Below are 17857 nucleotides of genomic sequence, written 5' to 3'. Positions count from 1 at the left end.
AAAATAAATATACATATATATCATTCCTTCCTCCCAATATTAATAAATCATTTTGACAAACGTTGGAACTGTGTATAATGTCCCAATAGATACTGTTCAAACGCAAATCAGGCACTGTATGTGTAGTTGGCCAAGTGATTAGAAAGGGGAGGCAGGGGATTTCTTTTGCAGCTGAAGCCAGATCTGCTTTTGGACCGGCTGGGAGGGAGTGTTTATAAATCAAGAGGACCATGCTCTTTTTGCCTTCTGCTAGCCACAGGACCGGAAACCTTAGCTGCCGACTGCGCTTCTGTGTCCGCCTCGGCTCTGTCCGGCTCGGCTCTGTCCGCCTCTGTCTGCCTTGTGACTTTCCGCATCGATTCTCTGCCCTCCGGCTTGTGTTTTTCCGGACCGGCTCTATCAGGCTCGCCTCGTTTCGCTTCGTCCCTTTCCAGCTCGGAGCCTCTCGGCTCAGCTCGGCGCTGTCCGGCTCTGTTCGGCTCCCGCGGAGTTCGGCGCCCCGCCTGAGGTGCGGTTCTGGGTCCCGGCCCGACTCGGTTCCGAGGAGTGGCCGTTCCCGGTGTGGTTTCCAGGGACCGGGAAGGTGACATGAAGGATGTCCTGTGGGAGCGAGGAGGGGAATTCCAGTAAAACGAGTTGCCCTGGCTTAGACGAAATGGAGGGGCTCTAAATGCTCCTTTAATTTCTGGAGGCAAGGGGTGTACCTTGGTGCCTTTCTCCCCTTTCTTTTTTGCCGTACTTTGCCGCCTTTCGTTCTTACGGAGTTTGCCCTTGCTTTTGGCATGCCGAACGTTATTAACGGTTTGGGCTTTTTGCCTTTCACGGAGGTAAATCGTTGCCTTTCCTTCACAGGTGCCTATATTGAGGTGCTGGAGCCTGAGGACCAGCACCGTGGTGTGTTGACGCTGCAGTGAGGAGGAACAAGACCTGGAGAAGTCTGGAAGAGAGACAAATATCCTTCGGAGGAGTCTAAGGAAGGGTTTGTGCCATAAGGACACTTTCTGGAGGGCTTTTCCCCCGTCAGCACAGCTGAAAATCTCGCCCATTTCTGACTTAGTGTTTAATTTATTTTGAATTTTCCCTTTTCTTTGTGTAATGAAAATGTATCTGGTTTGATGCCTGCTGTTGGATAAAAGCTGGGGACACAAGGCCAGTAACACTGCAGCATCATGATCATTCTGAGATTAAGAAACACGGGCCTTTCTTGTTTCTAGTTGATCAGTTCTCAGCTGATAGCAGAACTACCATTAGTAGGGTCTGTGGCCCAAGGACTAGGCCTCGGGCTCTAGTTTTCAGGGGCATCTGATTGTTTCTTAATGAGGTATTTCAATTTGCCTTTCTGTTGATAACACCTCCTAGTTTAGTCTCATTTGAAAGTTTCACTCACTACCTCCTGTGCTAAACATCACCATTTGAAAACATTAAGTAGAATCAGTCCTAATACCAGTCACTCAAGCCTATACTTTTAACCCACTATCATCTTTTTAATTTTGTCATTTGTTTATTTTCCCGCAGTATTTTTTCCTGTGATGCATTGGGTACTTAACTGGAATTACAGTAGAATGGAATTTAATTCTTGGGGTTTTTTGGTTTTTTTTTTTTGTGTTTGGTTCTAATAGTACAGAAATTTAAGCACTTGTTTTGGGATCATTGTGCTCCACATCTTTTTAGGCTTTTCCAGAAAGGTAATAATACACCATTGTGCTCATTCCAGTATCAGAATGTCAGCTTTAACTCTCTCTTTTAAAAGAGAAATTAGGAAAGAATACTGTGAAAATTCATTTTTTATGTCATTTGCAGGTTCCACTTTTTATCTTTCTCTTATTTTCTGATGGTAAGGGCAGTACATTCCCTATATCATGAAAGTGGCCTTCACAATCACTTCTTTTATTACAGAAGTGACTTGAATCAGAGGACCTGGTGTTTGAATCTGCCGCAAGTCTGCTGGCAATGAGTGTCACTGATTAGCACCATGTCTCCCTTCGTGATTCCTTCTTACCATAACAAAAGGTTTTGGGTTTGGTTTTGAGGGGGTTTTTTTTGTTTTCGTAGAATCATAGAATGGTTATGGAAAGGACCTTAAGATTATCTAGTTCCAAGCCCCTGCCATGGGCAGGGACACCTCACACCAAACCATGCCCCCCAAGGCTCTGTCCAACCTGGCCTTGAATACTGCCAGGGATGGAGCATTCACAACTTCCTTGGGCAACCCATTCCAGTGCCTCACCACCCTCACTGTAAAGAACTTCTTCCTTATATCTCGTCTAAACTTCCCCTGTTTAAGTTTGAAGCCATTACCCCTTGTCCTGTCACTCCAGTCCCTAACAAAGAGTCCCTCCCCAGCATCCTTATAGGCCCCCTTCAGATACTGGAAGGCTGCTCTGAGGTCTCCTCGCAGCTTCTCTTCTCCAGGCTGAACAGCCCCAACTTTCTCAGCCTGTCTTCATACGGGAGGTGCTCCAGCCCCCTTATCATCGTTTTGGTTTGGTTTGTGAGCCACTGAATGTCACTACTTCCTCTTACACTGAATTCAGTTTAGATTCTAAGGTTACCACTGGCTTTCAGTTTGTTGGTGATTATTGTGACAGTTTCTAGGTTGTGACTATGTTGATCTGGAATCATTTGATCTGGAGCAGCCTGCTGAAATCAAGGTTGTTCTACAAAGGTTGACAGCAATAGGAATAGCCCAGTTTATTGTTTAAGTGGGAAACAATGGGTTATTTATAGGGTTTTTGGTCTTTCAAATAGGCAAAGCAAATTAGGCCATTGTTTGAAGTCTGATTTTAGTATTACATGGGTTTTTTCCTCTCTTAATTTTAGCCATATGTTGCAAGTTTGGTTGCAGCTTTAATAGAAAATACTTCTCTTACTCTGCCAGCCCATATATCCAAGATACCAATAAAAACTTCTTTGTTATTCTTGTTGTTACTACAAAGATGGGTCTAGTCAACACAGGAAATGCTTGATTCATTCCCCATTCCCTCTCCTTGCCCTGTCCCCAAACACAGATGAACAGAGACTCAGGTTTTGGTTTTTTTTCTGAAGATAAATTTTTGTTGTCCTTACAGTCTCTTTAGTACATTTATATTTTTATATTTATCTGAGGATCAGCTATTAGAATGGGGTGTTCTGTGCTCCTAAAGTTTGCATTTAATATTTGTTTGATAATTACATTGTTTTAACTTAAAGATGTTCATATTTTACAATCATACAATGACAGGTTTTTTTTTTTTTACTTTTTTTCTTTTGTAAATTATTTTGGTGTGTGTGAGGCCTGTGAAGTCATTTTATCAGTCTGTCCATCTTCTTCTTTTGGGCCTGCTGGCTATTGCATGCTGTTTTCCTTCTGGAAACTGGGACAATATGCTTGAGGAGCTCTATGAGATTTCAAAAAGAAATATGGAGCCTTCTGCAAGAATGCACAAAGTGCTACTTAGTCGAACGCTTGCTGAAATCTAAGTAACATATCCTTTATGTCAGGTTCCTGATGTGTGCCACTGGGGCAGCTATGCTCTAGCTGTTCATATGATTGCTCTGCTGGAAGAGCAGGAGTTCAGGCAGCTATGACATACTGAGCTTCTTAGTGAGAAAACATGTTTATTTTTTGGTGCCTAACCAGATGGATTTGAGTGTGTGAATAGCTGTCACTGCAGTAGGTCACCAGCTGCTGAATTGGGTTTTGTGGCTCCAGCTATTCAGCAGAAGGTGGCGCTTTGGGCTGTGTCTTGAAGCAACAAGAAAAGGACGAAAGGGCACTTAATGCTAGCTGGAGTCCAGTAATTCAATTGCTCTAGACTTGCTTCATAATGAGAACTCATCATTCTTCCTGTCATTCCATTGTCTAAGAGATGCATCTTTTAAGTGACACCCAGGGCTGGCTTTCAGAGCAGAAGCCTAATTAAATCCTCTGCAGGAAACCTGGTAATATCTTTGGGAGGTCCAGATTAATTTGCCTGTACTAACTGGTGCTGTTGGAAGAGCAGGAGGTTGTTCACCATGTCACTGCAGAGCTATCAGGGTGAGACTGTCTCTAGTCCCAGAACACAGAAACACGGAGACAAAACCAGCGAAGGTCAGAGCAGGGGGAAATTGTGTTCGTTGTAGAAATGGCTTGTGTATACACTTACTTTAAAAGGATTCCCCCCCCCCCAAAGTTAACATCTTCAGCTGTACAGCTGATGCCCAGTGAAATCCGATGTAAGTGGCCTCTACCAAGTCAAGTGTCTTGCCAATACAGGGAATTTCATGTGTTGACAGAGTTAGAGAAAATTCAGACTTTTGCATTATCTGAATTCAACTTCTTTATCATGATATTATCAAACTGTGCTTTTAAACTTGCTTAAAAACCAGCTATGATTTTAAGCTATGTATATGTAAATGATTTTAAGCTACATATATGTAAAGCTATGATTACAGGTTCTTGTATAATTTTACACTGAGAAATTTGATGTAATAAGAGCTTCTTTTCTACTATTGGTTGCATGCTCTATGTAGCACAGTTACTGCAACTCCTCCATTTGCTTGTACCTTCTGCCAGCACGTCAGTAAGGTTAGAGCTTGGAAACCACATGACCCTAAGCTGTGAGAGAAACCATTTGTACTTGATTTACAGCAAGACTGAGGAATAAATTCTCACCAACTGTGGATAGTCTCAAAGGTGGGAGATTGCCTGTCAGAAGGTGAAAAGGTTACCCAGGAATTTGTGTCAGCTCTGTGACACAATTACTGAGTTCCTGAGTGAGAATAGAATTAATTCTATTTGTTTAAGGGGACTCTTGTAAACTTCTAATCCTATGGAGATGAGCTTTTCTTTCCAGCATCCTTTTGTATTTCTTCTTTCTAATAGTATTCTTCCTTCCATAAATGAGAGTTACATTCCTGTCTGGGCTGCATGTGTATGCTATGTCAGACCTCCTTAAGTGACCTTTGGTTTAAAAACAATAAAATAGTAGTATGAATCTTCTTAAACTGGCTGTCCTGTAGTTGATTTGTGGCTACTTGAATTGCCCTATTTCAAGTGAAATTTGAAGGTAACTTCTTTAGAACTATGAATTTTGGTATATATGCATATGTATGTAAGTATGCTGTCCATGTAGCAGCCAGGATGTTTCTCATTTTTCAAGAGCAGGCACAGGTTACCATGTGGTACCAATTCAGAGATTGCCACTACCACTGACTGAAGATCTTTGAGCAGTTTCTGCCTTTTGCCAAATCATATCTTGGGAAGTCTTGGTGTGACAACAGCAGATTTTTAAAGAAAATCCTTTTTCTGTGAGAACTCGATGGGTGCTTGCCAAATATCTGTAACTGGTTGGAGCAGAGTTCACAAAGGGTTTGTTTGATGTGACCCCCCAGGGTCTATTCTAACCAGCATGCTCAGTGAACTCTTTGAACTGCATTGTCCTCATGTGAGATGGCACAAATAGGTACAACTTGTAGATGCTGCAAGTTCAGAATCAATATGCAGTTTCTTGCAGGAATCAGCTGGTTGAAGCAATGAATTGATGTGCAGCTTCATTAGAAAGTGACTGAAATACCTGTTTATTCTCTGACTTTCCTCTTTACATTTGTAAAAGGTTCTTAACTGCAGATATACTGGCCTGTAGAATAGATGTCTATAAACTCTGGTGTTAGTGGAAGATCTGTTCTTGTGATTTAACTGTAGCAAGATTATCAGTTGCTAAGCTGCCAAATACTTGTCCCAAAACTTTATTTGATATTTCCTTTGTGTTTTTTGCAAGACTTAAGTTCACACTTAAGCAGACAAACATCTATTCCTTTATAATGTTGGGGGGTTTACCCCTAATCAAAGAAAGAGTAAGTTGGGAGTATCTAAGACCAAAGTAAATTCACTGGGAATAAAACTGACTCCTTTTCTTTAGTTTTTCTTTCCTTTTTTTTTTTTCTTTTTTTTAAGGCCCAGCCTCCCTGGGCACATGGTGCAGCTTGAGAAGCACAAGTGGTTTAACTTCAGTGTATGGAAGTCAAAGCATTACCAAAAGTAATTGTAGTTCAGTTCCAAAATGATCTTGTTGGGGCAAAAGTAGGCAAAAATAGGAATAAAATGGGTGTCAGGGCTTGGAAGCTTTGGACAGAGTGGAAGGGGTGGGTTTTAATATGACTTTTCCATCTTCAGGTTTTGATATTCCGTCCCCCCGCCTTGTTTCTTCTTGTATATACTAATTGTTAATCTTGTAAATCATGTCCGCTGCACAACAAGAACAGGCAATTGGCTGCAGGATCTCTCATGTGACAAAGGTGCATTGTGGTCCACAGCCATAGTGCTGCCCAGGGCAGCCTCCAACATCTGCTGTGCAGAGAGCAAGCCACCATGAGCAGTGAGCACAGAACAGGACCTTTTCTCTTGGCTGTTTGACACAGCTTTGCCCATAGGTGACAGTTGGTGATAGAATGCACTGCAGGGGAAGTTTATAACTGCCCTGATTGAAAACAGACACGACTGGGTTACAAACATGATAGAATAACATCATTCACTGTAACAGATGTTTACTCTTTTTCATCAGAATTTAAGAGACAGCTACAGTGCAGATAGTCCTGGAAAGCACGTAGTCCTTGTCCACAGAATTATAGCATGCATAGCAAAGCAGCAAGCTTTTATACGTCACTTGTACATCCATGGTTTGTGTTACAGGGATTACCTTTGTGTCCAACAGGAGAGCTTGGGGCTGTGATAGCCAACGGAATTATTGTGGGAGTTGTAATATCTGCTCTGCCCCCTTGAGACACTTCCATTGGTGGTGGACTAAGCAGCCAGATTTCATATTACAAAAGGTAAGTTGTGGGTGCATGTCCTTTTCTGCTTGACTGCTCTGCAAGGGCAAAATGAGTAGCTGAGGGACAGTACTTTCTTAAACTGACATTGGACAAAAACCTAGAAATGAAACCTTAAAAATGTCTGAACACCTTTCGTCTCCTTTATGACGTTGCTCAGACTGCAGTTTCCTGATCCTTCTTCACCCTCTTGAGGCAGCTTTATCCTAATACTTCTGTCGTACTGGTGGTAGCGGTTATGCAGTTATATAATCAGCTGGATTGGGAAACTGATCTGGTTTTAAACAGACCTTGGATGAAAGAGTGCTTCAGATTTCAGCTGACTCACCTTGTCCAGCTTGTGGGCTGACCATGGGACTGCTCCCTTGGGTGGCAAAAGGGCTACAAGAGTATATGGGAAGGATGGGACTGTCCTTTGCAGCAGCAGTTTGGGCTTAGTTTGCATGGTTTGGAATCCACGTGTTTCATCTGCTAGTGAGACGGCAGTGCTAGCTGTGAAGAGTTCTGTAGTGTGGACAACTGTGTGCTGGGGGCTTATGGACTAGAAGGGGTACCAGCTGGAAGTCAAGTTGAAACAGCTGCCTGCTGGAGTTGGCCCAGTGATTTGATAGGAAAAACTATTTTTTCCTCGTAAGATTTATTCATAGAGATCTGTATAAGTGCAGAAATGTGGGTGCTTTTGTATCCTGATCATGGCAGGATTATATTGATTTTTATTCGAAAGCATTGGTGATATAATGATGGATTGCTATAGACGTTTTGGGCACCTGTTCCAAACGCTATTAAGCCATGGTTTTCCTCAGGCTACTCATTTTATAATTAAAGTATTTTATGTTTAAGGTAGTCTCTCTAATAAGAATTATCAGTTTTGTTAGAACCCTACAGGCCTTTGCATGTAGCTACAACAATCCTTGTGATTTGTCCTTTGATTCATTATCACAGACTGCTAGCTTCGTGCAATCAAGTAGTATTCCCACTCCACAGGAAGCACTGAATTTCCTTGTGTGGAATGCTGTGTAGCATAGTGAAAAAAGTGTCTTAAATAATGTAACAGAATACTGACAGATACTTATGTCAGTGCTGCTGTGTAAAGGTGGTGCTGGAACAACAGTGTCAGAACAGGTAGTGGTAGCTGCAAGTTTACAGTAAATTGTCTTTTTTGCTAGTAAGGAGATAGGTAGGAGTCTTGTGACCCAGAAGCTACTGTAAGCAAGTTAGAACTGTTGTATACTTTGTTTGCAGTATGTGTGAAATTGGGCTGTGGAACATTTTGAACCTGAATAACATGTTAAGGTACACTTTGGGAAGCTGCTTTAACTTTTGGCTTCTTTAGCTTTCAGCTGTAATAACAACTTAATTGTCATCTGAAATAATTTCTCCTCTTACTCGCAGCAGGTGGCTGTTCTTCTTTCTATACTATTTATTGTCTGCTTTCCTGCTTCAAAACTGAATTCCAGGAAATCTGACTATGACTCAAGTAATGCAGCATCATGACATCAGAGTAGGCTTTTGTGTGTTGTCAGTAATGTCTTTTTTCCCCTCCCTCTTGCTCAGATCTGAATTGCTTTCTTGGGAGGTTAATTGAGATTAAGTGATATAAAATGCCTCTGAGGACCTTGGAGTCATGCAGCAAAAGTGTTTACTGGGCCTGAATCACTTCTTTGTATCTGAGAAATCCATTGACTCATGCCATATATTTTCTGGTTTGGAAATTATATTCAATTGCAGCTTCTGATGAGTTTGAAAGTAGTATCAGCTATCAGCTATACATGCATAACTAGGCCAAGTGCTCTGAGGAAACCAGCATGCATCATTTGCTTAGCATATTGCCCACTAGGACCCCTAGATATCACAGTGAAACTGTAAAGAACCATGCAGGTTCTTCCGGATTCTGTTATTCAAGAGCCTTCAGATTGTTGCTAAACTGCAGTTCTTGACTTAATGGAGAACACTTGCCTTTTCAGGAGACCAAGGCAGTTGTTTTAACCAGTCTTCAAAAATTATGGTTAGGCTGACTTGTAAGAACTAGATTAATTTGATTGGATTGTGTTTAGTGTGCTGCTATGCATCCTGGAAGTCATTGAGGAGAAGAGAGACTGGAGACGATATATTGAGTGATGGTCTTCATCTTGCAGGTGACCAGTAGGAATCTGTGACTGATGAGCAGCCCAGTCAGTACTGAGATACTGCAGCCGCTGGTTCCGCTGGCACTGTTATCTGGCGTAAGCCTGTGCTGTATGCTGAAAAGGTTAGTCCTGTACCTTCCATCCTTGTTTTGATGCTAATGATTGTACACATAGATGGTAATTAAAGAACTAATTGGGCTGAAAATCCGTTGCTCTTTTTTCATGGGGCCACTGGAGTCAGCATGTGAATGAGGGAATTGAATGTGGGAAGGTAGAACCGCACCTTTCATTACTGTTGAAAGTTTCTGCAGGAGGAAGTAGAAACTAATGACATGCAATGAATTCTTTCTCCCCTCCCCCTATGAACTGAGCATGGGTGTAAAATAGGTCAAAGCTGCTGGTAGTTTCCTTGTGTGTCAGAGCTTTGTTACTGAGCAAGTGAGTGCAGATTTCTAGTGTCAGGAAACTATGTTCTAAGGCCGCAGCATTTTATACAAATTGAAGCAGTGGCTTTGACCTGACAAAATAAATAAATGACCAGTTCCCACAGCTCCTACTGATTGTAAGAGAGACTTGTGGTGCATCACAAAATCAGAATGCTTAGTAGACTTTCTGTTTAGCATCTGTCTTACTGAGAGGCTATATTTAATAGAGAGGGTGTCATTATCAACTTGATCTTTTTAAATAAAACACGGTATTTCTCTGATATTCTTTTGAATCTCAGTGTTAATGTTTTCTGCATACTTCATTAAGAAAAAACCAGTTCTTTAACTAGCTGCTGTAAAACCAACTTCTCTCCAGCAAAAGAATGTTGTGGCTGGTTTCTGTGTAACAGTGTCTGTGGAGCTAATGAAGACAAGGGCACACTGCTGGCTTCTGTTCGGCTTGGTGTCCGCCAGGACCCCCAGGCCCTTATCTGCAAAGCAGCTTTCAGCCTGGTGGCGTCAGCATACACTGGTGCATGTGTTAAAGTAATTTTCTTCCTGCTTCATAGGCCTGGTGTTAAATGACATTTAAAATGTATTTTTTTTTAGCAGGTTAGGTGCTACTGTGGTAATGGTAAAATGAATTTTAATTAACTTTTCAGTATAGTTGTGATGACTCCTCAAATTTCACTAGTTCTTTTGGAACTTACTGATTTGTAAGCCTTGCTCAAGTGAAGAATTTCTGAGGACATTGTGAATGTCCAAGTAAACATCAAGGCCAGATTACAGGGCTTTTATTACCTGTGCTAATTAGATTGAAATCCTTGGCTTCTTAACTGAGCTGTACTGATTCCGATGGAAGATGAAATAGTGCCCATGTAGATGTCTGTTGTGTTGATAAATTGCTACAAAAGGGGTTTCTGCTGTCAATGGATCAAATACAAAGACAAAATTTATTTCCTTGATGTAACAGTGTATCATATTAGACGTCCTGAGGAAAATGAAGTTAAATATTACTAAAGTATGTTCTGCGCATAATTGACTTTATTTTCTTTAATTGAGAGTGATGCCATTCTGAAACAGAATTTAGTACATCTAAGTTGTCTGGTGCTAGATGCATTATGATGGATTAGAAAGTCTAAGAAACTTAATAGTGACTTCTATAGCATAGCTTGTTTCCAATTAATTTTCCACAGGTCAACAGAAGTTGGGGTATTAAGGACCTTCAGTTTAACTCAAACACTGATATGTTGAGTGTTAACTTGAGCCATTGAAGTACTTAGTAATTTTTGTAATCCATGCTTTTAAATCATTCTTGAGTTTTATGAATTTTGTCTACATGCCCACATTGTTAAAGTAGTTTAAACATATGTACAGAATGTGTCTCTTCTCCTCCCTTTGAAGAGCAAGAAATCTAAAACCCCCACAAACCCCACTAGATTAATACAGTGGAGATGCAATGAAAGGGAATTTGTAGGGGTGTTTTTAATGAAGTAGATTACTTTGGTTTTTTTCAACATTGTGAAAGGCAAGGATTACTACTGATCATCATGGAGTACATATTAAAATGCAGCATTGTAAAAATTCCTGGTAACAGTTTTGGTTCAGTGAAGGAAAATATCACTCGATACAGGTTTACAGCTAGTAGTATGTAACTTACAGCTTATCCTCATTCTGTTTTATTAGGTGCTGACTTGATCTGGAAGAACTTTTATGGCACTTGTTGCCTTCTCTTCCCAGGTTGCATAGCGGCATTTAGTCAGATGACTGTTGATGATTAAGTTAATAGCGATTTAAACTATTGCTGCATCTCCTCTGAAAGATACCCCTTCATCTGCTGAAGGATGACAGTTGAACATACATTCTCCTCTCGTTTGTTCCAACTAAAACAGGTTAGCTTAAATCATAGAATTGTAGAATGGTTTGGGTTGGAAAGGACCTTAAGATCATCTGGTTCCAAGCCCCTGCCATGGGCAGGGACGCCTCCCACTAGACCATGTTGCCCAAGGCTCTGTTCAAGCTGGCCTTGAACGCCTGACTGCCATGATTTTTCAAATATGATGGACAGTGGCTTAGCAACTTCATTTGCCAGCTCCTTCAGGACCCGTGGATGGATTCCATCAGGTGCCATGGACTTGTGCACATTCAGGTTGCTGTGGTGTTTCAGTGGACTAGAAGTGTGTAGCCATTTGAGGGATACTCATGTTTTAAAATTGTCCAGAGTCATCTTCTCATACTGCTATTATGATGTCAGGGTAGATAAGTAAGAAGATTCTATATTCAGAGGCAAAGAGGAGGCTTTTCATGCTCCCTGAACCAATGCTTTCTGCCTAATTGAAAACTGAAACTAAATCAAGTGCTTGTATTTCTGCTTAGAAATAGACTTTTTCTAATAGTTTCACTTCTAGGAATGTTGGTGTCCTGTCCTCCTTCAGCCTCGTGGCTGCTCTAAACATGCAAGCTAAAAGAAGTCTGTTGGTAGCTAGCTCATATAATTAATTGAGTCTACAGACATATCAAATTAGTAACTAGCAAAGAAGGACCCCAAGAGGACTGTTCCTAAGAGTCTGGAGTTTTCTGTGAGTGACAGGTACGATAAGCAAGGATGTTTGGCCTGAGTCCAGCCAGTTTATAAATGGAGAAGTCAGCACTGGTGGCATGTCACAAGAGTGTAAGCACAAGATTTATTTGAGGAACATTTAATTAAACTGGAAGGTAATGGAAGATAAAATGTGTAGCTTTTCCATTATAGAAAGTACTACAGTGCTTAGATGATTTATTACTGGGGATAAATAATGGCTTCATGTTTTTCCAGGACACAGTAGGAAAGTGCTGTGTAACATTTGAAAGCTACACAGATTACATTGATACAACCTTCAGAATTATTATTATGCGACTTGTTTTTTGGACTGTACATCTGAAAGCAATCAATTCTGCTGGCCCATGTGAAGAGTTTGGGGTACGGTTATTTAAAAGGCAAATCTGACAAATACTACAGAAGTCTATAGTAGGAGCCATAGGTTATAATCCGATTCCTTGTGTCAGTGTGTGTTTCGTGAATTGATAACCAGTTCTTGCTAGGCATGACACCTCCTTAATACACTTTGTCATAGAATGTTGTCTGTTAAAATACTTTTATGGTTCCCTAGAAAGACTTTTTTTTTCTCACGTCCTTTCCTCCCCCTCTCCCCTCCTCCGTGATTTGAGGTTTTTTGATGGAGAGAACTTGGGTGAATGTGCTGCTTGTCAGCTGGAGATTTACCGTGCTGCATATTTATGTTGTGGGGCAGTTACTTTGTCTTCTATAGAAGTTGCATGAGGAGAAGCTGATCTTTGCATTGCATTTTTCAGGGGTATAATTTTTAAAACCAGTAGTAGCTGGGATTGATTGAGCAATACCTTCAAGTTCACACACTGGAAGGTGCTGTGCAGTGAGTGAATATCAGTTTTCTTCCTAGAATAGGCTGTCTTTTTTTTTCTACCTGAAATCTCCTCCTGACAGTCACATTATGCAGTAAGCACTGATGATCCTTAGCTTCAGGAACATTTTGCTTATTAAAAGAGATGCTGTTCTGTACACCGACTTCAGAAAGGTCAATCAAAATCATCTCTTTCTATTTTGCATTACACAGTAATTCATATATTCTCTCCAGACCCTGAATGACCCTTCATATTTTCTATTTTCCAGTATTTGGGCTTTCCTTAGGAAACCTTTCCGCTGCTTTTTGACCATGAAGTCACTCTTTTCATTTACTATGTTAACCCCACACATAAAATTAAGTCTGGTGGACAGTGATACTGTGTGAAAGAGCATGTATTCTGAGATTAGTCTTTTAGAAATAAAGTTATTAAGTATTGTGTAGGGGTGGAGCAATAGGACAGATTTTGGTAAAGTTTGGATAGACTGTGGTATCCAAAAATCTTGAGACCAGTATATTAAACCAACTGGAAGTGTGTAGTAGTAATTGTAATCCAAAGTTAGAACTTTTACCATGTGCAGATACTTATCTGGGCTATAGTATGAATACTTTTGCACAGTTACCAGTATCAAGATGACCTTTGGTTGAAGACACTGAAAAATAGAGGCAAACTTTGTGTTCTGTTTTAAGCATGAAGGAATGGAGACTTAGTATGAGAAAAGGGGAGGGAAGAGTTGAATTTTAGATGCATCTATTGTTGTCGATTATTATAGAATCATAGAATGGTTTGGGTTGGAAAGGACCTTAAGATCATCCAGTTCCAAGCCCCTGCCACTGGCAGGGACACCTTCCACTAGAGCAGGTTGCTCCAAGCCCCTGTGTCCAACCTGGCCTTGAACACTGCCAGGGATGGGGCAGCCACAGCTTCTCTGGGCACCCTGTGCCAGCGCCTCAGCACCCTCACAGGGAAGAACTTCTGCCTTAGATCTAACCTGAACTTCCCCTGTCTCTGTTTGAACCCATCACCCCTTGTCCTGTCGTTACAGTCCCTGATGGAGAGCCCCTCTCCAGCATCCTTTTAGGCCCCTTTCAGATATCCTCCTTTTTATGCTTAAAGTGAAATATGAGAAAATAAACTATATAATAAGGTCCTACAGTAAACTCCTGGGAATGGGGGAGTTATAGGGTAAGTAAATAGATTCATGTATTTTAAGAATATAAGTCTTGAAATAACCTTTAAACAATAAAAGATTAACTAAAGCACTAAGGCTTAGAGAGTCTTAGAAGGAGGGTGTTTTGAAGAGGGAATATGAAGACTTTTCATTAATTCAGGCTGTCTCCTCAATACCGTGACATGCAGTATTTGTAGAAAAGACATCATGTTCAAGTCATTTGTCATGTTCACTTATACTTGTCCTTAAGCCCTTTGCAGGACTGTGTGCTGTCAAAAATCCATTTCCTTTGTGACAGTTGAGCTTTTCAAGGTATAAAAACAGAGCAAAGAAACCGGTTCGGATGGAAGGAGAATTTCAGTCAGGGGGACAGATTGTTACTTAGAGCATTACTAGAGAATGAGAAGTTTTTTTTATCACTTCTTTTGACAAAATGGTAGTGTGTAGGTGGGCTGCCCCTCTCTTACAACCAGACCTGCAGTATCCAAATCATGGAAAAAAACCACTGTACTCTGAATTGTCCTCCTGTTGTGTAGTGTCATGGTCAGAAGGGAGATAGGACACCAGAACTGTGGTCATGTCTTTGTTTCCCCCAGAACTTTTGGAATTGGGTTGTAGAAGCCACACTGAAAACTGTTCTACTCTCTATAGTGAAAGGGGCACCATCAGGACTCACTTCTTTCTGAAGGAATCTCTGCTTCTGTGATGACCAGAAGTTGACCAGGACATTGGGCACTTCTGCTTTGAATGCACTTACTACTTCTCGTGTGTAGTTAAAATTCCCACGTTCACTTTTATTTCTGATTTTTGTATTCTGTAATATCTCTGATAATGTGTTTCTCAGTCTCCTATAATGTTGCATGCTGTCATGCTTACTCATCTAAACAGGATTAATGAAAATTCCATGTTACTGCCAGTTTCTGCTTTACAGATACTAGTCTTCCTTAGCTGCTTGTGGCTGCTGTAACCTCTGGTGTTAGATTGTAGTGCCAGTCAGTACTAGCTGCAGTACTGCCTGTTCCTCATCAGTTATGGAATTTAAATTTCTGTCAGAAAGTATTTAAATATTCTGTGGCATTTTAGATATAGCTAATGTTTGCTTCTATTCGGTGTGAAATGTTAAAGCCCTAGGTTGTACACATCTGTGTAACATGAACATGATCCTTATTTCTCTTAGTACCATCCTCTTACAGATCTACTTGTTTCTCATCTCATTAGATAAAACATTTGGCTTTGCTTTGTGGCATCCACTCTGTTGAGCAGGGAATTTGTAATGTAGATGCTATATGCTTCCTTTAAAACAAAGGTGAAATCCAATACAAGTAAAAATAACTTCCTGGTTAGGTGATAAGACAGTATTGCAGTTTTACACAGGGAATATACAGGATGGAAAGTGGTTTAAATTTTTGTCATGAAAAGCGTATGCTGCTCCATGTAATATTGCCATGTTGAGTTTCTTACCAGTTACAGGAGTTGTCAGTTGAGTATTTTACACTTCCCGATTTTAATGTCGATTTGTATTATCTATAAATTCAGGGTGAAAGTGTAGCTGTAGTGTGACTGATTGATAGGTTTGTGATTAATGAAGCCTAGGACTGAAGTTGCAAAAAGGGGCGGATCTGCTGTTGCTGGTATGGAGGTGGCTGAGCTTTACAGGATGGAGCATCTGTATGTGAAGATGCTTTTCAGTCCCTCTTTCTTAAGATAACTGTGAAAATAGTACTATTAATACATGTTGGAAAACCAGTGAGGTTTTAATAGAAGTAAATGTGGCTTCTCCAGACTGTGGGCTGCCAGTCCCATTTGGGAAGGCTTTTGCGTTAATCTGACATCTTGTTTAGCACTGATAACACTAGAGAGTCCAATTAAAGTATTTCAAGAAGACATCCCCATACAAGACTACATTGATTGTCCGCTAATGTGTATTGAATTGTAGCTGAACAGAGCCCCGGGTGCTGTGCTGCAGAGCAGAGGAGCTCGCTGGCCAGCTCTTAATTCCTTTTATATCGATTTGGCTGCTAACGATACAACCTTCTGCTCTAATTAACTGACATCTGCATTAGGCTGAACAAGAGCCCCCTGCTTGAAGCTGTCCACTTGTTTGTGTTATGAAATGTGTCCTCCTTGTATGTTACGTTTTGCCCAGATTAGCTCAGTCTGTGCAAAATAGGTCTGAATGGGTTTGCAGCATTTTCCATTTCTTGCTTGATGGGGATATTGTTAGGAATAGAGGCTTATTGGGGTGAGTGTATGTGCATACACCCCCCAACCCCCCCACCCCAATGTATATATGCTGTTACTTCAAAGATGACAATAGATCTGTGAAAACAGGTTTCAGTAGTTCCTTTGCTTAAGGAGCAAGTTGTTTCCCATGTTATTCTAGTCATATAATGATAAAAAAGAATTTCTCACTCTAATATGTGTTATGCCACTGAGCATTTCAGCCCTGTAGAGGGAATTTATGTCCTATATGATATAAATAAAACGGGTGGGATTTTACTCCCAACTTTTTTAGTAAATTCCTCCATGACAAGTGATGATGTCTCTCTGCCAAAGGGCCTTTCTGTATTGAAAATATATATAAAATTTGCATTTGCACTGTGATTTGCAGTTCCGTATTAGTTCCATTTGCACTATGATTTGTGTTTGCGTATTAAGAATTAAGTGTTCAGTGCACTAAAAGTGTGCTTCTGATGTGATACCACTGCAGCTCCAAGTTGGATGTAGACTGGCAATCCATTGTGTAGTGCATTTGAGGACCTGGACTGCTTAGGCATTAAAAATTTTGACAAGGCTGGATTGAAATTGAGAAAAAATATGGGAAATCTCTCGACTAGTTTCTACTTGAACTGTGGTAAAAGATGCACGTGCTCTAATTTGGAATGGTGGGAGTGAAATCCAAAGAGCTTGAGGCTGGAAGAATTAGCTGCTAATCTCACATGTCTACAAAAAGACTGAGCAATTCCTATTTTATAGCCCTGAAAACATAATGGAGCCCTGGGGATAACTGACACAACAAGCTTCTGAGAGCCACTAGCACTTAGCAAAATTGACTTCAGTTAATCAAAAGATTCTGTAGGGAGAGAGGGAACAAAAAGGCTGCTGGTTTGGAAAGCTGCAGAACAAGTAACTGTGTGTAGATGGTTAAAGACATTTCAGTTCCTTGCAGTGGGGCTCAGTAATCTGTAATGACAGTATCTAATGGGCAAACTTAAGTAGAAGGAAAAGTAATTTAAGTGCTAGGCTGGTGGGGAAAAAAGCAAAGGGGAGGAGAGACAACGTACGGTGGCACTTTGCTCACCTTTTATTAAAACATTTCTTGAGTGAGTTGTGTATGAATCTGCAAGCACATTAGAGATTACAAAAGTAATGGGTGCAGAGAGAACAGAATTATCCAGTGTGCATGACCTGGAATATTAATATGCCCCATTATGAATCATAGAATCACAGAACGGTTCAGATTGAAAAGGACCTTAAGATCATCTGGTTCCAACCATCCGGCATGGGCAGGGACGCCTCACACTAGACCATGTCGCCCACGGCCCTGTTCTACCTGGCCTTGAACACTGCCAGGGATGGAGCATTTACCACTTTGGGCGCCCTGTGCCAGTGTCTCACCACCCTCACAGCTTTGTTCTTATAATATAAGGCATTCCAATGGACTACAGAAAGGGTGATTCCCCCCGGGTTTCTTTTAACGTCTAGCACTCAGCAGTTATAAGCAGAACATAATAAAATGTGTTTTCTCATAAGAAAAGGACACTATTAAAACCAGCCATGCCAGTTTAAAATACTGCATCAGAGATTTCACCATGGGCTCTTCAAAAAAATGCCAAGGACTCTGAAGAACTGCAGGGTATTGGTTATAATTTGGTGCCTCCTTTTACCTAGGACTGAAGGAAAATGGCACGTAAGTCAGAATA

At 40.8% G+C, this 17857-nt stretch overlaps 1 long non-coding RNA gene across 1 annotated transcript; it reads left to right on the top strand.

Annotated features, from left to right (window-relative positions):
• Nucleotides 1-380: 380 nt before the first annotated feature.
• LOC115615529 lies at nt 381-9123 on the top strand. Its single transcript, XR_003994077.1, has 4 exons — nt 381-508; nt 853-979; nt 6675-6792; nt 8928-9123. It is a non-coding gene; the product is annotated as an uncharacterized LOC115615529 (long non-coding RNA).
• The last annotated feature ends 8734 nt before the right edge of the window (nt 9124-17857 follow it).

The sequence above is a fragment of the Strigops habroptila genome, chromosome 12 (assembly GCF_004027225.2).
Source record: "Strigops habroptila isolate Jane chromosome 12, bStrHab1.2.pri, whole genome shotgun sequence".
Lineage (NCBI taxonomy): Eukaryota > Metazoa > Chordata > Aves > Psittaciformes > Psittacidae > Strigops > Strigops habroptila.
Note: the sequence above shows the minus strand (reverse complement) of the source record. Positions and strands in the feature narration are given on the sequence as shown.